This window comes from Sturnus vulgaris, chromosome 2, assembly GCF_052056855.1.
Source record: "Sturnus vulgaris isolate bStuVul1 chromosome 2, bStuVul1.hap1, whole genome shotgun sequence".
In the NCBI taxonomy this organism is placed as follows: domain Eukaryota; kingdom Metazoa; phylum Chordata; class Aves; order Passeriformes; family Sturnidae; genus Sturnus; species Sturnus vulgaris.
Window position 1 is genome coordinate 35,420,285 of NC_142244.1, and position 15,807 is coordinate 35,436,091.

At 39.9% G+C, this 15,807-nt stretch overlaps 1 protein-coding gene across 8 annotated transcripts in view; it reads right to left on the bottom strand.

The window, feature by feature from the left end:
• Positions 1-15,807, bottom strand: part of TENM4 (teneurin transmembrane protein 4) — a 1,535,416-nt gene that overhangs the window by 462,188 nt on the left and 1,057,421 nt on the right. The window contains exon 1 of one of the 8 annotated variants that reach the window (XM_088159252.1): positions 14,683-14,831. The exons of the other annotated variants lie outside the window; for them this stretch is intronic. The gene's annotated coding sequence lies outside the window, so the exon portion shown is untranslated. Of the gene's footprint in view, positions 1-14,682; positions 14,832-15,807 lie in introns of those variants that run through there. 8 annotated transcript variants of the gene reach the window in all.

The following is a 15,807-nucleotide window of genomic DNA, read 5'->3' on the forward strand; positions in this document are numbered from 1 at the left end:
GTCAGACAAATAGCCCTCTAGGCTTCATTGTCTGCATTGAATAAATAAAGTTTAAAAGGAACTTTGCCATCTAGCTCACAATTTGATTCACAGGACACTAAAATTCTGGTTAAACGTGCTGATAAATTCTGCCCAACACTTCTTTTTTTAATATCTATATTTATTTTGATGTGCCACTTCCCAGATCATGTGCTCGCCTGTATTAAGATGAAGCAGTGAAATAGCTCAGGCTGTTTCTGTAACCATAGTATGGGGCTCCTAGGAGCTACTTCTACCAGAACAAGGAGGTGTGGAGCATTCAGCTTTGATTGCTACACAAAGTCGGGCACATTTCAGGAATTTAAGTGCCAATAAATTGACAGCAACAGCATATCTGAGACCACACAGCACCTTCTGGTACCTAAAGGCACTACAAGAAAGCTAGAGGGACTTTTGACAAGGCATAGAGGGACAGAACAGGAGTTAATGGCTTTAAATTTACAAAGGGCAGGTTTAGAGTAGGTTTAGATTAGACATTAGGAAGAAATTCTTCACTATGAGGGTCGTGAGGCACAGGCACAGGTTGCCCAGAGAAGTTGTGGATGCCCCATGCCTGGAGTTGTTCAAGGTCAGTTTGGACCTTGCTCTGAGTTTGCTCTGAGCAGCCTGGTCTAGTGAAGGTGTCCCTGCCTATGACAGAGTGGTTGGAACAAGACGGTCATTAAGGTTCCTTCCAACCCAAACCATTCTAGGATTCTATGGTTTATCTAAACCAGCATTCTCACTGTGATATTACAAGTGCCTCTGTCAATATTACAAGGCAGCCAAAAACTGCACACTGCCTTGATTGCTGGGCAAATGCAGTTTTTCAGCAAGATAATAAGCAATACATTTTTGCCAAACTGAAAAACATTTCACACATTTCTACATTCCTCTCATTCTGATAATGCTCACTCTCTCCTTCATACTCATCTTCCAGCTTATTATACTTTAATGAAATTCCTCCCATGCATACTTACAGATATACAGATCTGAGATAGTAAACCAAGGCCAGTGCAATGAAAGTGGAGTACTGAAATACAAGTGCCTCTCCAAAATTTGTAGCAAACATGTAACACAATCAATAAAACCTATTTTACAACAATCTAAACCCTATTTATTGTATGTTAAGGGTTATTTTATTCAGTTGTCTTTTTTTCTTTTCCAGAGAAATCTCTCTGTAAAGAATAAAATGCAGCAACTTCTACAAAACAGATATTATTCAAAATAACCTGCACTCACAGCTTTTCATCTTTCCTCACCTTGAATCAGAAAAATCTCAAGTGAGAGCATATTATGTCCAAACAGATTGTCTGACCTCGTCTAGAACAGTACACCAGGAGGAAATGAATGGAAATTGTCTTTATTTTTCATAAAAGCTTATTCTGTCCTTGAACAAAGTGTTAACAAGGAAACAGTATCCTCAATTAAATTGTTTATTTCTGTAAAGTCTCCAATGCATTTTGTTATTGATTATGTGGAATCAAAGGCAGCATTTTTACAGAAGACAGAAAGGGCCAAAATTTGACCCCAAACTGGTCTTTTTATTGACACCTAAATTCCTGAAATGTGCCCAAATTTGTGTAGCAATAAAAGCCAAATGATAAATCCCCACACCTCCTTGTTCTGGTAGAAGTAGCTCCTATGAGCCCCATACTATGGTTATACAGACTGGGAACAACTGTAATAATTGAGAGGAGGGATGAAATCACAAGAGTTCCTGCATACAAACCTGCATTTAAATCACTAAAAAACAGAAAAACTTTCTCCAGCCAATCATTTTTGTGCTCTATTTCTTCCAAGGTACTTTTATAAAGGAGGTCATATATGCCCCTTTTGGTATGAGATGAAGTCCATTAAACTTGGTGAGTAGTAACACAACAGCAACGACATTGTTAGTGCGAATAATCAGCTTGCAAAACACAACTTTCTTCATGGCATCAGTTACAATGGTTTTAACAACCTTGTTTTTCCACTGACATCAGTGTATGCTGAGGAGGTGTGAGAAACAGAGCAAGAAGTGCGCAAAGTCTGGCCAGTTTGCCAGAACAGCACCACAGAGTATAAGACATTTGCACATGTCTTTTTGACTAAGTAATTTCACACCTGTCACAGGAGAGATTCAAATACAATTCTTAAATCTTTGATATACCCTGAGGTTCCATCACTTCATCTCTCCTGAAACACAAAATTGTTCCTTTCTCATTAATTGTCCTTTATGCAGAGAGTTTTCAATTAAATTGGGAGTAGGGTTACACTCCTTACTTTGTGATACTAGCCCCCAAAGATTAATAGATTGCTCGTAATTTCTGAATTGCCGTCTGTGTTCTATTACACTCTCATCATTTGTTCTGATTATGAGACCAAACCAGAAAGTGCCTCACAGAGAGTGGCAGTAGGCATCTGGATCCCTGGGGGAGCTATTTTGGCAGAAAGAATGGCTAACTCAGTCTGAATGCAATGACAAAACTAAAGTGATTGCACAGAAGCCTACAGCTCCATGGAGGATGCAATCCAAACTTAGGCTGAATTTACTAACTCCCAAACAATGCCATCCAACAAGGTGTCTTTGTGCATAGTCAGCTCTGTGTGCTCCTGAGTTAGTGTGAGTGTTTGCAGTAGTGTCAAAAAAGAAACTCAAAAGAAGAGAAAAACCTTATAATTTTAGGAAAATCTGATTTTTAAAACTGAGTCTTCTGAAAAGGCAACAGTAAACAATGTAATTGGAATATGTTTGCTTAAAGGAGTCATATTGTGTCACTAACCTGTTATTCTTACTACCCTGCTTTCATCATTCTTGTTTCATACTTGCCCTGATAAATATAATACAGGTGTCCTAACAGGTGTGCTTGCTAAGATTAACTCCATGCTCTGAAATATTACAGATTTCAGAAAAAAAAGTATGGTTTTATATTCACAATCTTGTCACCATAGAGAGCTTTATTCGGGATGTTAATAAAGATAATTCATCCTTTAATCCTCTTGTGTTTGAAAATAATTTTCCATATAATAATCTCTTGGTGGATAACATTTGCTGCCAAAGCCCCAGTGATGCCCACCATCATCAGTGGTCCCCTCCAAGGTTCTGAAAGACCATAGTTATCTGACATAGCTCATGGACAACGATGTTCTTCATAACATCTCTAACTTTTTTCCAGCAAGGTTTATTGGGAAATAGTCCATGTTTTAATGTTTTTGTCCTAAGAGCTCTGGGGCCTCCAGTGCAAGACAGCCATGGACCTGTTCAACCAAGTGCAGAGGGGGACCACAGATGTATCTGAGGGATGGAACAACTCTTATGAGCACAGGCTTAGAGAGTTGGGGTCGTTCAGCCAATTCTCTCCAGGAGAAGAGCTCGCTCTGGGAGAGATCTTATTGTGGCCTTTCAGTACTTAAAGAGGCTTATAAGAAAGACAGAGACTTTGTTCCCCCTTCCTCCTCCTTTATCTTAGTTTTTATTGTTGAGCAGAGCTCATGTGATATGGAATATTGCTTTGGTCAGTTGGGGTCAGCTGTCCCAGCTGTGTCCCCTCTCAAGAGCCAAGACTACTGATGAGGGGGAAATACAGGTGAGGCAGCCTGGATGCTGTAGAGCACAGCCCAGCAGTAGTCAAAGTACTGGCATGTTTTCAATACCTTTCTAGCTACCAAGGGACAGCACTCTTAGGGCTGCTAGAGGGAAAAGTATCTCCATTCCAGCCAGACCCAATACAGCATACAGGAGTTTTATTTCTGGTATTTTAAGTTTTGGTCCATCTCAATTAAAATCGGTTAGAAGTCAATTTCACAGCTGTTGGTTTTTAAGATCTCACAAAAATGATAATTCACTGCTAGGCAATAATTTACTTCAGCACAGCAATTCCCAGGATAAAGGTGACACATTTTTAAATCTCTCTCACTCTCCCTTCCTCATATCCATCCTTCTGTAAACCAGGGCTGGGGAAAGGACAATGATCTTTTTTCTTGCAAAGTATGGGAAGGAAGGAAACTACAGATCTGTTTAACTCACTCACAGCCACATCTCACTGAAATTAGTTTCCAGGTATAAGGTGAACAGGAGCTGTCTGTGCCTTGTCCATTGAAATTTGAATCCTCCTTTGTGCTTCACTTTGCCTACACTAATGGAATCTCATAGAAAGATGAGTATTGCCTGAATGCAAGACATTCCAAGACTGAGCTTCAGAGGGTTTTTTTAAAATATGAAATTTCCTTTTTCTTACTTAAAATATTAGGGCTATATTTACATTTTGAAACATACCCTAAGCACCCTCCTGATGGATCAGAACAAGACCAGACCTCTGGTGAATTTTTTTTTTAAATAAAGGTTGAAAAAATTGTGCTTGAAACCTTAGACACATTTTCAAGTGGATAATTAAACCCGATTGCCCCAATGGGGGGGTGGCCTTAAGTGGAAGCTGGTTGTCAGTACAAGTCTATTTAATATATTGTATGCTATTTCTTTCAGGTTTATTTGGTTTATATTGGACTGCATAGAATTGAAAATAGATGGGGTAATAGGCATTACCTAAAGTTACGTACTTGGACTGCTCACAGGGGTGAAAAAGATGGGGAAGAGGAATACTACACCCTAGACCCCCAAATCCAGCCAGAGGCTGCACCTGGATGTCACATTCAGTAGTGTGATGCAGAGCATCTCTGGAATACAGCCAAGAGAGGGAAGCGTGGGGCTTGGTTCGCTTCTCTGAGGAACACAGAAAGACATGCCCAGATGAAGTGGAATTCAATTCATATATCTTTTTAGAGCAAATCTAAGTCCAGCATTGCAAAATTTGGACTTGAATCATTAGCTCAGCTGGTATATTACTGACTTCTGGTAAATCTCAAGCTTATCTTTCCTCTGGGACAAAATTCAGTTTATTTGTATAGCAAGTAGCAAAATGATGCCTTGATCTCAATTAGTTGCTAATGCTATATGAACACTCTCATCTGCAATAACCACAGTCTACAGAGGCCTGACAAAGGGTCAGCTAAAGAGAATCCGGATTTAGTTGAATCCCGATAAAGATCTGTTTCGAACATCAGGTCTAAACATTAACCAAGTTTACCTTTCCTCTCCTAAAGACCATGCTTTCAACACTAATGAATTAACATAGCTCCCACAAAGCTAGTGGGATTATGCATGTACAGCACTAACTCATAATTGAAGCACATTCATTTTCTTCAACATTATTTTCACATCTTTTCTCCAATGACTGGTTCCCACTTATTTCTACATATAGTTATTAAAGTAGATCATATGCCATCTGCCTTCAGCCTTACCCTCCATTACCTACGTTTGAAATGGTTAGTTTTGAAGAGGTCTACAACTGTAATTAATGTATTCCCAGTCATCTACTCAACATGGAGGCAGCCTTTGTTTTATTTTGTACAGCATTCTCTGCATCAAGCTAAGGTTTGACACAAATTATCAATTACTGTATGCCAGTGTATCACTAGCAAAGTACTTTTACCTGGAGAGACATGAATGCCACCGTAGAAACATTTCTCATATACTCCTGATGTGGACAAACACGCCTTTAACTGCAGACCACTACTAAATTAAAAAAAAAAAAGCACCATTTCAAAGAGTCAAACATCTGCCCAATTCCAAAGGAGACAGCATCAGAGCACTTAAACAAAAACACAGCAGGGAATTTAATCATGAGAAAACTGAAGTGAAAGAAGGTTTTGTATGGGCAGAGCTAGTTTTAGTTCTTTCATGGCAAAAATAAAGGGGTCAGAGAGATCAAGAGGTCACCCATTCATGGGTTAAAAAAAAAAAAAAAAAAGAACAAAAAGGACTTTTCTATAATCTACTATGCAGAGCCAGGAAATGTCCAGATCAGGGTTTCTCCACCCTGTATTCTACCCACCTTTAAGGATAAAGAAAACAAAATCCTTGGTTTTCAACCTCCCAGCCAGCTTTTATCATAATCCATATTATTCACAAAATAGACTGGAGGTGACTTATGTGGTGACCTCTCAGCACAATTCAAAACGAGTCTTAATGAACTAGGGTAATTCATTCCTCTGGCAGAGCTTATAAGATAAGGCAAGACTGCACTGGTGGGCTCAGCAGACTGAAATGTTAATCTTTTGTAGTCCCTGCTCCAGAGGACCCCCAGGTCAAATCCTGGTGCTGCCGAGAAGTAGAAGTGCCTTTGTTTGGGGTTGGAGAAGCATGGTTCTTGATTTCAGTGCTGCCATTCACTCTGCAGAATGTAGTGTGCGTGTGTGATAGTAAAAACAGCCTGTAAAGTTATTTAAAACCATACAACAGAACTTTTGTTGAAAGGCAGAGAACAAAGGCTTAAAATAAGAAACAAAAAAAAAAGGGGGGGTGGGGGGAGAAGGGGTATTTAAGGAGCCTGAAACAAAAAAGACAATAAGGCTGTGGTCCCAACCTGTACTTCTGGCCTCTGTCCTCCTCTCTGGGTCATTAAAAATCCACTGTGACATTGCTCCAAGAGTTAGAAACTCCAAGTGTAATGGCTTTGATTATATATTAAAACACAGTAATGCATACCATTTCATCCAACAGTAGCAGCAAAAGTATGATTTACCATATCAGATGTGATAGGAGGTAAACATCTCTCATTTTCTCTCTTCCCTACTCCTAGATAAACTAGCTGCTTTCGAACTTCAGTGTACAGGGTAGTCACTGGGATTTCTTCCTTTGAATCAGTAAAACAGAGGTGTTGAGAAAGATAAGGATCTGTTTAAAGTTACAGTGGGAAAGTATGGAGCAAAAATTTGATCTGAAATTCCCAGATTCTAAGTTCCTACCCTAGTTCTCCTGCTTGTGCTTTTCTTTCTCGTGGCCCTGGTAGCATTTGCAAGACAGCAAAAACAGTGAAAAGGTCTTTGGACACCTGACCAAAAAAAAAAAAAAAAAAAAAAAAAAGAAAAAGGAGAAAATTATAAATTGTATAAATTGCAGGCCTGAATGTAAATAGAGTTAGTAAGTAAGGTCTAGGAAACTTCCTGAGAAAAACGGAGTGGACATAAAGTTAGAAAAGAGTTTTAAACTGAATAAATGGTTTGCTATACTCTCTTTTTCAAGAAGACACCAAGGTGGAGGTACACAGGAAATAGAGCTTCTCTAATACTGTAATAGCAGACCCTAGACTGCTGGAAAATTATATTTAGGTGGAGAAAATATACCTCAGAACTGCTAATAAACAACCTGACCTCAGCAAGTTCATCCTGGATGTGGCATGTTTGTGGCCAACAAACCATCAACATGCCACACCCAGCAAACCACAAATGTGCCAAACCAGCAGAGACCAGCCTCCTGGCCAAGTCCAGGACTAGAGTCAAAAGACCAGGGAAAAATCTTGATTTCTCTTAAGTTATAGTGAAATTTCTGCTACACTGTAATCGGGTTGAAATGCTGGGCTGTGGGCTTACCCCAATAAGATGGGAATGTGTGGTAGGAGCTGCTTCAAACTACTGATAGATTTCTGAATTTATTAGAAAATTATTCTGGTATTGAGAACTGCAGCTAGACTTCTGCCTTTGTGGTCAGGGATGATGAAGGACCAGCTCTGAGATCCTCTCAGAATACACTGCCTTGAAACATTGTCTCTTTCTGGTTTTTTCCTTTTGTTCTCCTTTCCATGTTGAACTTGAGACTGTTTGAATGATGAGCCACACAAAACACAATTAACTGCTATGGAAACTACTCCATTTTCAGTCCAACGTGATCAACTCGCACATTATTATTATTGTTGTTACTATTATTGCTATTAATTTTTAGAAGTAGAGTATGACTAATGCACCTATGGATTTTTGTGTGGATATTGAATGGCATGGAAAGGCAATTTGGCTTTAGTTATAATGTTACATTTTTCACCTTGACCTAATTTCTGCAAAGGAATAATGAGAGAAAGGTTGTTTCGAGACAAGAGGCCATTCAGGGGTACAGTTTGAACAGGGATGAATGGCACATCACATCGGCGAGTCCACAGGATCCTCTCAGTGGAAACCTCAGTGAATAGCCATGATCTCTCATGCAGGTTCTTGGATTGGGTAACTAGGACACCAGGTATAAGGACCATGACAGAAGACACACACCAGTGTATCCTGCAAGCACATTGCATCCCTGTATACATCCTTGAAAAACAGGAACAAGATTTTAAAAATAATTTTTCTTTGTCTTTTCCATCTCGTATTATTATTTCTTTTTTACTCTCATGCACTACTCACAGACTTCCCAAGCCTGGTCCTACAATCAATTCATCAATGGAGATACAAGCAAGAATGGAAACTGGACTTGAGTGCTGTATTAATAAGACTCACCACTTTACTTCTGGGTAATTAAAGCTACTTGTGGTTAGATTTTGTGCAATGACAAGGAGGTGTGATTTCAACAAGTAGGTAATTTTCTTTTGCGGCTAACCATTTGAAGAATATTTCTGCTGTGATACCGAATCATGTCAATGCAAGCTAGTCACCTAAGTCTGAAGAATACTTCGGCTCTGAAGGCTGCATTCCTATAAAATCATAGGGAAAGCATTTTCTTCTTCATTTTCATTACTTTCTTTAAGTTGGATCTGTAATGACTTTTATAAAAAAAAGAGAAAAGAAAGTACAAAAGAATTCCTGCTATGGAGCAATATACTTGGTAAGCTCAAATAAAATATACTGCTATGTTATCACAGAGTAAAGTCCTATAATTATACCCATTCCTTTATTTCCTACAAATTTGCACATTACAATCCACTAAACCAAAAGGCCAGATCACTCAGCTACCTAGATCCCTTGCAGTCTACTTAGCCAAGGGTGAAATTGATTGAAATTCAATGGTGATATGCTGATTTACAACTAGAAGATCTTTCTCAGAATACCACAGAAGTCTCTTTTGCTTTTGAATGGATGAATGATTAGATTTAGATTAGAGAACTCATATAAATACAGAAAGATAAACAGTTGCCATGGCCTTTTCTTAGATCATAAAAAATAATCGGATTCAGAGTTAGCTTTCTAAAAAGAACATCTGCAGAAAGAAAATAAAGGAGCATCTTAAGCTGCTGTCACCACACTCTGAAGTGCCCACACAATAGGTTCACTTCAGAGTGAAACCAGTTCTCCTTTTGGTTCATTTGCTGACATTGTCTGATGGGCAGCTTTGCTCTTTGCAAAGAACGGTTCAGAAATCCTGAGTGAAAGGTTCAGAGCTGGACAGAGCAATCATTCATCCATTTCACAATCACAAAATTCAGGCACCTATGTGGCTTGTGAGCAACTGAAAACCAGGATGTGAAAAAGGCTGCTTGCTCCTGGAGCAAGTGTCTGAACTTGGACACCCAGAAGTATTTAACCAGAAATCTGCCTAGAGGGTCTTTTTGCCATTTGTCTTTTCTGCTTCCCTCTGTCTCTGAAAGGGTTTCTTTTTGATGAATGATTGCTATCTGCCACTACTCCCCTTTAGGTGAAACTTTATGCCCTTTAAACAGCATTGACTGCAAAGACCAGGGGGTAAAATAAAAGAAAGAGAGAAAATACCTCTGTCAGGAAGTGTTGGAAATCCAAGAGAGCAAATCTGGGTCTCGTTCAGTGGTTAGTTATTGAAAACACAAGACTTTGCCTTAAACATCCCTGAAGCATCACATTTAACTTCTGCCTGACTAGCCAGTGGAGGAAGATGCCAAAACAGTCACTGCCTTAACAGGGACACACTTGTGACCAAATAAAAAGCTATCTCTGGATACCAGGGTTTTGTGTGAGCAGAGCACTTATACAACATCTGAGCATCTGGGCTGCTGACCCAAAAGGTAAGGTGCAGTCTGTGCCTCTGTGCCCATGTGTCTACCCTCCCTTACTCAAACACCTTCATAGAAAACACTATCCCTGACAGAAGGTTAACATGGATGTGGGAGGCTCAGACTACGGATCTTGAAGTGAGCTAAGGTCAAAAAGCTCTTGCCAAACATGTGGTTTAAAAAAATCTGCTTATTAATGTCTAAGGTCCTCTCTCTCTCAGTTAAAAAAAAAAAAAAAAAAAAAAAAGCCAGTTGGGTTTCTCTTGAGTGAAGGCTACCAAAATAACAAGCAAAGTGAGCAGGACTTGACGTTAATGTGCCCAAGTGACTGACCTCACTAGCAAAATCAAACTTTGATCATTATGAAATTGCTGGAATCAGCTAAGAATGAGCTAGGAGCTAGATATTCTATAAAGAGCCAGTATTATACAAACCTATGTTTTCATTACAGAACATCTAAAATAAAGAGCTGGATCTTTCTGCTTGTTATTCTGATCCCAGAGAGACACTTTATCTTTAGCACGAGTGTGTCTAATTCATAGTCCCAGCAAAAAAGTTATGAGCTGAAGTAACAGGAAAGCCGTTGTACCATTGCTGTCCTTAGAGACAAGATAAATGGCACAGAATGCTCACTTCCTCCCTAAGGTCCTCCCTGCCTGATTGAGGAGTCAGCTTAGTGTGTTGCCTCACTTGCTAAATTGCCACTTAGAGGAAGACACAGTTAAACGTGGTCAGCACCAGAGATACGCCTCCTGTGCAGTGATGAAGTCGTCAGGTGGCCACTAGATAAGCCAGCTAAAGAGGGTCAAGAAAGCTGTCCTCCACTTGATAGCAGCATCTTAATAGCCTTCTAAAAACAGTAGGCCATCAAGTGCCCAGACAATTTAATTTCACTTCTCAGCTGGAAAATAAGTACAGTACTTAGTTTCATTCAGAAAAGAGAGGGAAAAGGAGAACTCATCTGCCCATTGATTCATTTGTTCACTCACTATCTGTGTTAACTCTGATGTACTGTAAGCTGCAAACTTTCAGGAAACTTTTTATGCCAATATGCAATGACACATTACTGTGAGTATTTCCCTGATTGTTAAGAGCTAAGAGTTGTAAGCTAAGAGTTGATTGTAACCTCTTAGCTTGCTTGGCTACCTTGTCATACTATAGGAATGTCTGGGGAGCATTCAGAGATGATAGGCTGCATAAATGTATTCCTGCTACTCTGCCTAGTAGTGATACAGTTAATAACATGGATGTACTGAGTGGGCACCTCTAGTTCCTTAAGCCTGTGAAAAAATCTGGTGCTGAGTTAGTTTTCCAATTTGACATAGACTGCAATAAAATGTGAACCACTTATAGTCTTCAGACTTTCTCTTGCAGACACAGACACACTGTTAAATTACATTCTCTAGTGAATGGTTAAACAAAAATCTGGAGAAGGTCCAGATTTTCCTAGCTTCTTCATAAATGGTTCAGGACAGACATTCTTTCATTTTGTCATTAACTGGATTGGGATGATACTTCATTATGCAAATGACAGTGTTTGGAGATTTATGTACCTATTTTTTCAGTGTAGACTTAGAAAGTTGCCAAATGACTAAGATAAAGCAGAGATTTTCTTTCTGCCTTGCTCAATCTTCATCACAGTGGGACTGCAGTCCCAGAGTACAACCACAGTAAAGATCCCAGCCACAAGGCTCCCCACAGCAAAGCCAGTGATTGCTCTCAGATTAATGTGCACTAGCAGCAGAGCAACAGACAGTCTGGAGTGGCAAGAGCAAACCTGTGATTTATCTGCCAAATTTAGGATGTGTTGTATATAGTGATTTATAGTAGTATTTGAAACATCTTTTGCTCCAGTGATGCACTTTAGTCAGTGCTTTGGTATGGCTACAGCTCTTCAGCCCTGCATACTAGACTTGATAAGCTGAAGACATGCCAACAGGTCTACAATTCCATGGAGAGGATTCCATCAGTGCTGGGGATGCACGACATTTAACCACAAGAAATAATGGTTCTTACTTGTCTTGTTGGAACTGTTTTGACTGGTCAACGAAAGTCTGTGCAGTAACTGAAAAGCTTTAATAATGCTATTAATTATTAGGGTGATCAGAATTGTCTCTTTCAGTTTTCTAAGCTACAATACATGCTTTTTCAAATCACTGAATGTAAATGCTTTCAAATAAGACAGTCTGGAAATCCCTTAAAGTGCTCCCACCAATGCTGTACTGGCAGAGTACATATATTTTATATTCTGCGCAACTTCGCAGGCAAAAATCTCATCAAGGTACCAAATTAAACTGTCATGCTGCTCTGTGACTCCTGAACTGCTGGCACGCCCCAGCTGTAATGCATGTTATTAATAACACCAAGTTGTCAGGAAAACAGTTTCCAGGTCATATTGTAAAGGCAGCTAATTGGTAACAATGAATGACAGATTACCTTTAAAGTTCAGGAAATAACTGAATGCAAACAATGCCACATGATGCAAAATATAGAGACAGACAAGATTAATACTTATTTTTGTCACAGTTGCATCTCTCACTAAAACCCTTCTAAAAAGCCAAACCAAAGTATTTGCAGAGAATCTAAAGCATTCAAATGCTTCACTTCCCAGACAGGAATTAGTTTGGAAGCAGCATAGCAGGAGAATTAATAAATAATGTGGGTCACGGTTGATTATTATTGTTAATCTATAATAACTAGCTAGCCAAACATAAAGCTTAAACTTCCAGAGGTGTTAAGATACTATTCATAGATTCACATGCTCAAATTAGGACCACCAAGCTTAGACTTCAGATTCCCTCTTTAACCTTTGCAGAAACAGAGGCACCGATGGGGTATAATTCATCACATCTGCAACAGTTGTGAACAATGGCTCCTTTAATAGTGCCTCTTCCTTAACACCAAGCCTAATATAGACCAAAGTGCTCAGCATAGATGGAGACTTTGAAGTTTAAGCAAGATGAATCACATTTTTTGAGAATGAAAGGCACGTAAGAGTGGCCTGTCCAGAAAGATGCGTGGAAGGGTGCACTGCATATGCACCAGGTCAGCAAGTCTGGGAGCCAAACCATCCCAGGGAATGACTTCTCCTTTAGCAGTCACAGCTTCATGAGCAGGAAAAAGCCATATAAACCACTGTTTATGTTGTTCATCTTATTAAACTAACCTGCTACCAATTTTGCATACTAAGGAGTAACATATAGCCCTCAGGGATCTGCCTTTCAGGCAGCCTTCGGGGACAGGGTAGACACTTGGGATTTGAACATCTCCTGTGGTAAGTACTGAGCAGGATGCCTACATTCCATGAGTGCTTCTACTTTGAAGACAGGAAGGAATTTAAGCAGTACACAGGTGTAGTCATATCACTCTGCAGCAGAGTGAATTTTATCCTTGGTGTCTCAACTCATCATTTGCAAAATGATTCAGAGATATACAGGCTATATAAAGCCAGAGGGATCTGTCTCCAGCCCTTCACAATACATAGACAAAACAGCTATTCCCAAGAGGTGGATTAAGCCTTCTGAAAGATAGCTAATCTTGTTTTAAAGAACCAGAACGATGACGAGTCTAACACCACTCCTGGTAAGGTGATGCAACATTTAATGACCCTCACTGCCAGAGAACTGCACTTTGCTTCAAGGTAGAATTTGTTTAACTTTGTATTCCAGCCAATGAATCGTGTTATGTCTTGGTTTGCAAGACCAAAAAAGATCTCCCTGTCTAAAAGTTTATCTGGGCATTGGTGCCTGCATATGGAAGCCAAGCCCTTGTCATTTTGCTCTTTGATGAACAGCAGACAGTGACTCGGTAACCTCTGTATTGCACAAGCTGTCTCCCTGGATTTTGTTTTTTGAGTCCCTTGCAATTCTCTGAAGTTTTCCTTCACTGCTCTTCAACTCAATGGAGGAGAGACAGGACAGGATGACTGCAGGGCACCCTGGGCTCAGTGCACACATGGGAGATCATGTGGGTATGGGAATGCTTGACCTCCAGCATGCAGAATGAGAACTAAGCTTGGGTTTTGCTTGTTGTGAAAACCAACAGGTTTTGGCTGTTGGGTTTCACTTTGCTGTCTGAACAACCACCTTCTGTCTCCCTCCAATCTTCATCAGGACCAGCTCTCTTCCAGCAGAACCACACAATTCTGTTTATTTTAGAGTAGATGATATGGTCTGCACAGAAATTTCTGAATTTTAACTACCTCTTTGTCAGGTTTTAACTATACATGCTTTTTCCCCCATTCCCTGAGATCCAGTGAGTAACTGCTATATCGTATGTTGGTTTTTTAAAAAGAAGTATTTATCCAGCTTAAATTTACTGCCACACACTCTCACTGGGTAACTTCTTGTCTTGTTTTTAAAACTAGGTTCCTGACAGGTTGAATGGAAACTGTGTAAAAAGTACAAAACATATTCTACATAAGTTTAACTTATGTCTTTTCTGTCTGAATTACTGTTTCAGTCCTCCTCTTACACAGAAATTCTCTCCTCATCTAGAGCCACTTTCATAATTTCTCTGCTACTTGTGTTGCATCTCTCTGAAGTTAATACTGAACACATGCAAAATTTTACCATTATTTCACAATATTTAAAATACTGATAGCACAGTAACATACAATATAATATTTTCTTGCCGTTGTGACTATCATTGATCTATTACTAGAGAAATTTCCAGTGAATTTTGTGCAAGCAGAATCTACCTTTCTTTTTCTTTTTCCAGTTTACTGGGGGTGCAAGTTTGCAGATACTCAACAATCAGGTAATATATCAGAAAAAATTTGAAAAAATTGCAATCAGCTTTCTCAGATTAAGGTTGTTTAAGTGCGCTGAAGTTCAGCCTTGGTTGAAAATAAAATTGTGAAACCAAGTGGCAGCAGAATTGTAGAAATAATGCATCCTACCATGAGTCTTTGTATGTGTTGCCCCTCTACTGCATTTTTGTGAGACCCCACCAGGAGTGCTGCATCCAGCTCTGGGATCCTCAGCACAGGATGGACATTGACCTGCTGGAGCAAGTCCAGAGGAGGCCACGAAGCTGTCAGAGGGCTGGGGCACCTCTCCTATAAAGACAAGCTGAGACAGGGTTGGTCAGTCTGGGGAAGATTCTAGCTCCTTCCAGTACCTAAGTGGGCTCCAAGAAAGCTGGAGAGGGAATTTTGATGTGGGCATGTAGTGATGGGACAAAGGGGAATGGTTTTAAATTAGGAGAGATTTAAATTAGATATTAAGAAGATACATACATTCTTTATTGTAAGTGTGGTGAGGCGTGGACACAAGTTGCCCAGAGAAATGATAGATGCCCCATCCCTGGAAATGTTCAAGGCCGGGTTGAATGGAACCCTGGAAACATGGTCTAGTGGAAGGTGTCCCTGCCCATGACAGGGGGTTTGGAACTCGGTGACCTTTAAAGGTCTCACACAACCCAAACCATTATGTGATTCTTTAAGGTCCAAAGAAGGTAGGGTTTTGCATAATAAGGGGGTGACCCTTCTGATGTTTTATCACCTGAGTAAGATGGGGGGAGGGGAGGGAATGAAAAAGAACTGTCCCTGAAGAGTTATTCATCAGTTCAGATGAGATCACAGCTGCAAAATCTGCAAGGTAGCAATTCCTGGGACATGCTGACAGCAACACAAACCTGACTGGGGCCCTGAAACTCTAATCAGCTTCACGACACTGGCTGAGCTGCAAATGCTGTGCCTTGCAACAGCAACCAGTGGTCACAGCAGTGGATGATTTTCCAACTGCTGCTACAGCACTGCAATAAGGTTTCTTGGAAACACAGGATGAAAAATGAGACAGTGGATAAATATATAAACAAAACCTGAGGAAGAAGACAGTCTGAAGGGCTGATGACCAAATGGGGCTACACGTTGGAACTAGCAAAAGAATGATTCGAAGTCACGGCCTGTATAGACATATGTGAAAAAGGGAAGGGGACAAAGAGGGAAGACAGAAAAGACTAAGATTGCAGTGAAATGGGAAAACAACCAACCTGGACAGTAGAAAGAGTGGCATTCATGAAA